The following is a 6,000-nucleotide window of genomic DNA, read 5'->3' as shown; positions in this document are numbered from 1 at the left end:
ACCCAAAGTCCCAGAAACCTGAGGCTAGTTGTGGGCATTTGTTTAGCTGGGTGCATGGCTTTAATTTTTAAAAAGGAAAAAATACAAAGTTTTCCAATATACCACATTTGCATAAAACCACAGTAAAAAAGAAAGAAAGAAATGAAATATGTGCATTTCTCAAGGCCAGGCAACAATTTGGAGGAGCTGGCATGAAAAGCTGTTGTTTCCTCCCCCCCCCCTTTCTTTTCTCACCTCACCCTACTGGTGTCTTTGTTTGACAATCCAAGCCATCCCAATTTCTGATTTGATCCCAGAATTTCCCGTTTTCCCTATTTTCATCAGAGAAATGTGGGAGGGTATGGAGTTATGTGACCCTGGAGCCAAGGAGATATGCAACTATACAATCTTTAGAAGACATCTGAAAGCAGCCCTGTATAGGGAAGATTTTTTAAAATGTTTAGTGTTTTATTATGTTTTCATATATGTTGGGAACCACCCAGAGTGGTTGGGGCAACCCAATCACAAGGGCAGGATACTACTACTACTACTAAGATGATGCTGGAATAAGACATCCCTATTTTCATCAGAGAAATGTTGGAGGGTATGTGTTCATCACTTCAGAACATCTATAACACCAAAGTTACAGAAAGAGAGAACTGTTGTTCTGGAAAGAGTAAGCTTATTTAATAATGACTAGTAAAGGCCCTTCAGCATAAGGCTAGTCAAGTCTTTGAGGGCTTCACCAACGAGGAAGGCCAAGAGGTGTGTGTACGTGGCACCATCTAGTAGAAGACCATTCCCACTAAGAGGGGCGCTTGGATGCACAGGGGTGTTCATTCCCACTGTTAATGGTCGGTGTGGCTTTGGATGCTGATAGCCTGGGAGTGAAGCCAAAAGATTCCGGAGCCATGAGCTCTGAAGAGATGACCTCAGAGCACAAGAGGCCCTGTCAGTCGGCAATGGCAGCAGCTGGCTATACTCAGCTGGCAGTTGAAAAAAGGATCCTAAAGGGAGTTGCTAGTCTGCCCCCATAGTTCTCTCATCTTCTCTCCACCTGCTAGGAGGGGAGGTGGGGGGAGCTGGTAAAAGGGTAGGTGAGGGGAGAGGGCCTCACTATCCGTTGGAGATTTATCGCCAGCAGGAGGTGGGAAGAATGCTTTGAAATGCTTCAGAAAGGGGATGCCCTGTCCCATCTTCTCTGAGGTGAACTTAGGAATCCGGTCCTAAGTACAAGGCTACGCTAGCTATAGAAGGCCATTTTTTTTGGGCTTCCTACCACTACATGTTTGAAACACTAGTAGTTAAACATCTACATCACTCTTACCCTGAGCTCAAGTCACCTGTGGAGCTGCAGGGAAGCATTCTGGTCCCATCCTTCAGCTAAGGGATGCTTGAATTGTGCGATTTCAGGATTTGCATATTGCGTTCTGTTGTAAGCTGCCTTGAGGCCCATTCAACCAAATGACAGGATATACATCTTGTCACTAATTAAGCGAAATCCAGTTAATATGTAGATTAACTCCACCCCTTTCCCCTATACAGAAATAAAATAACATTCCCATGCCACCTCAGCTCATTCTTGTCTTTTTCATTCGACCATCATTTTAAACAACTAAACTAAACAAAAGCGCACATAATTATTTCTAATATAACTTATCAATAAAACAAAACTTTGGAAGGTAAATTTAATTCTCTATAGATAGACCCACACACCTATATGTCACTGTTGGGCTTTAGGATTTGGCAGATACCATCACCCCACCAAATGGATGAAGGTCAGTATAGAAATTAATAAATAGTTATAACAGCCTGCTCTTTACTGCTGAATCAGAGCAAATGTCAATAGGGTTTTCCATGGACTGACGTTTGCTCTGATTCCGTGGTAAAGAACAAGTTTCCATTTGGGGCAAATGGAAAACCACTCTTGGACCTGGGCCTAGTAGAAAGCACTGGACATGCAGAAAACCTCTCTAGAAATCAGACAAGCAAAGTGTGGATGAGCCCTATATAAGGACCATAAAGACCTGGTTTGAAACCTCCTTGCAGCCGTGAAACTTGTTAGGTGATCTAGGGCCAATCCCTAACTCTTAGCCTCACCTATCTCACAAGGTTGTTGCGAATGGGTGGGAAGAGATGGGGCACACCATGTATGCTACCTTGAGCTCAGTGGAAAATGTAGAGCTGCCTTAAAACTGAATAAAAATGCTGGCCCATCTAGTTCAGTGCTGCTTACTCTTACTCTTACAGCAGATCTTCAGGGTTTCAGATGGGAGTCTTTCTGAGTCCTTCTAAATGCATAGTATGTGTTCCACAGCTAGGTCATCCTCCTGCCCTTGTAGAAATGACAAGCTATAAAGAATAATAGAAGCCTTCCATGCCTCACAAAAATACCCCATATTTTCTCCAGTGTTTTCAAGCCTTTTACGTTGGTGTAACTGTTGTAACCTTGGAAAGCATCCAACAGGAAGTTTGACCGTACGAGATCCATAAAGATGCAAAAGAAGTGGATGCAGAACGCTACCATCTCCTGCTCATTTTGGTGAATCGTGTGCAGGAGAACTTCCCAGTTGGACACTGTGCCTCTTTGACCATTTCTTGGCTTGTTTCCCTATCTGCTTGCATGTTTTGGACGTTAGTAGGGAAACATTGCATTAGATGTGATTACAGCAGGAGGAACAGAGCACCAGTCATCCCTTTGAACTATATCATCCCCCACCCCCAAGCCTGGGCAGCTGTCGGGGTGACACTCTATCCAGATCATTCAATGGCTAATTGAAAAGCTTAACAATGACCTCAGCTTCTGATGGATCAACAAATAGCCACCGGACTGTTACACATTCCTTGCTGTGATGGAGTTAAGCTGCCTGAACTAAACTGAAGGTTTTGCTGAGTCTCGGCACATTAGATGCAGTTTGAGGAAGGGGCAATCGTGGTGGTGCTACCTATACTGTCTGATTAAGAGTTGACACAAGGGAAAGAGATCACTGGGAGCAATACAGAAAATGGAAAGACTAGGAGGACGTTTCCCCTAGACCACAGAACACCAATGGAGATGTTTCTTGATATTTATTCATTTTTATTTTATTTATTTCATAAAATTTATACACCACTTGATTGTAAAAAAACCAAACCAAACCAAAAAAACCCTCAAAAGGTTTATTAAATAATAAAATCAAGTAAAAAATCACAGCCATACTTTCAAATACTAAAACAGATTATAATTTATGTAGTTCAATTTCCACCCTTCTTATTCTGAAAGGGGTCAAAGGTGGGTAATAACTGCAAAATGTGCTGCCAAACCAAGATAAAACAAAATAAAACAAATAAAACAAAAACTTCCTGTCATAAAATTACGTCGCGTCTGTTTAACTGAGTGACAATCCAAAGAGAAATGTTTGAAAGGTGCCTGGAAACAATAAATGTTTGGGCTTTTCTGGATCTTTATGGGAAGCTTATGACTAAGAAGTGGAAGAACCATTCCTGCTTCTGAATACATGCTAATAGCCCAGTCTTCAGATTACTACTTTTTCACACAGCACATAGTTATACTGTGGAATTTTCTCCCCTAAAGGGCAGGGATGGCTACCAGCTTGGGTGCCTTTAAAAGATAACTATACCAATTCATTGAGGGTAAGGCATTCAGTGGCTGCTAGCCATGATGGCTGTTTTCTATCTTCACTGTCAGAAAGCAGTTGATGGAAACCACAGGAAGGAAGAGTGCTGTTGTGCTCAGACCCTCCTTGTTTGTTTCCTGCAGGCAGAGCCATAACTACGGGGGGGGGGGGTCAGGGTGGGTAGCCATTTTTTTTGCCCCAGGTGAAGACTCTAAAGGGGTGCCACTGAGGTTCCAAGCCTCTGTGTGAGCGCGCACACATGCAAATATGCATGGTGTTGGTGGTGCCAAACTGGGTCTTTGATCTGGGTGAAATAAAGCCTAGTTTCACTCCAGCCAACAGGCATCTTGTTGGCCATTGTGAGAACAGGATGCTGAACAAAATGGACCACTGGCCAGATCAGGCTCCTGTCATGTGCAAAGAAAGATAAAAAGAGAGCCAATATAAGAAAACTTTCTTTTGAACAGAGGATGAAAGAAGGCATTAAAGCTGCCAAGAACTTCCAGAGGATCTGTTTATCAAACATTCATCCTATTTTGTTCACGAGGAGATTAGAGAACGCCAGCCATTTATTGAGCACTGATCCTGATTTGTCTGTGGGGAGGTTAGGCAATGTGGCATCAAGCAATCATTATCCCACACTTTCTGGTGCATTTTCCAGTCACTTTTCTCATTGCAAAAAGTGAAATTTGGGGACGGGGGGGGGGATTTGTTATGCAAGTGCTCCAAAGCTACTTCAGTTGCACAACTTGAATATGCCAGTATGTGACTGTATTCTACCTGAAAATAGCAACAGCTTAGAAGTGCTCAGTGTCAAGCACAGAGCTGTGGAGCTTTGAAAACAAGAAGTGTGAAGTTTATGGAAGACATTCTGAGAGTCAGTGTAGGCAGATGGATAGCATGACTATAGTAATGGGAGAAGCATCAGTTTCATAGATATTATAAATTTCCCCAGAGAGGGAAGGCATTCAGGGATTGATTCAAACTGGGGCTCCTAAGCCCAGCTGCACAGAATTCTAAAATGGTATGAACAAAGACAACATCTCTTTGAGCGCCACGGCAATAGATAATAGGCAAGTACACAAAGCCAAGTTTAGCATAACAAGAAAAGAAGAATATTATGTGGGCTAATCTAGAAAAGATTCAGACAGTGGCCTATGAAAATTTTATATTTTGTTAAAATCAGCCTCGAAGATGCAACTTGACTCACAATTAAAATAACCATCACAAAAAGAGAACCAGGTATATGGTGTGTGCCCTAAAACTTTGCCTCTACTGCATTGCCTGTCTCTGAGTACCCCACTGAATGTAAAATTCAGTGCATTTCTAAACCCCACATGATCATACTGCTGTCTTCAACCCTGGCATTCTACTCTGTTTTGAACACAGCATGTTCATGAAGCAAAAGCCCATTAATATTTTTCTAAGTCAATTAATGGCAACGTAATTAACCAGTTATAGTATGATTGTGGAAAAGACCCTGGAAAAGATCCTGACCCTGATGTTGGGAAAGATGGAGAGCACAAGGAGAAGGGGATGACAGAGGACAAGATGGTTGGATAGTGTTCTCGAAGCTACCAGAATGAGTTTGACCAAACTGCGGGAGGCAGTGGAAGACAGGAGGGCCTGGCGTGCTCTGGTCCATGGGGTCACGAAGAGTCAGACATGACTAAATGACTAAACAACAACAAAGTATGATTGTAGCAGAACTTCTCTGTGATAGGGAGAACTCAGTGCTACAGTAAGATTGTCAAAGGCCAGACAGGGTGTGTGTGAAGGACACACGCTGAAAGAGGCGGTCATTAAACCGCTTCTTAAAAAAACATCTTTAGACCCGGCCAATTTGGCCAACTATCGCCCAGTCTCAAATCTGCCATTCTTGGGCAAGGTGATTGAGCGGGTGGTTGCTGAACAACTCCAAGCACGCCTGGAGGAAACGGACCATTTGGATCCCTTCCAATCAGGATTCAGGCCTCACCATGGGACTGAAACTGCCTTGGTCGCGCTGGTTGATGATCTCCGGCGGGCTAGGGACAAAGGTGAGAGCTGTTTCCTAGTTCTGCTGGATCTCTCAGCGGCCTTTGACACCATCGACCATAACATCCTTCTGGACCGTCTAGAGGGGCTGGGAGCTGGGGGCACTGTCATACAGTGGTTCCGCTCCTTCCTCCTGGGCCGTGTCCAGAAAGTGGTGGTGGGGGATGAGTGTTCAGACCCCTGGGCTCTCACTTGTGGGGTGCCTCAGGGTTCTGTCCTCTCCCCCATGCTTTTTAATATCTATATGAAGCCGCTGGGAGAGATCATCAGGGGGTTTGGACTGGGTGTTCATCAGTATGCAGATGACACCCAGCTCTACCTCTCCTTTAAATCAGAACCAGTGAAGGCAGTGAAGGTCCTGTGTGAG

The sequence above is a fragment of the Podarcis raffonei genome, chromosome 13 (assembly GCF_027172205.1).
Source record: "Podarcis raffonei isolate rPodRaf1 chromosome 13, rPodRaf1.pri, whole genome shotgun sequence".
NCBI lineage: Eukaryota > Metazoa > Chordata > Lepidosauria > Squamata > Lacertidae > Podarcis > Podarcis raffonei.
This window is presented reverse-complemented; position numbering follows the sequence as displayed.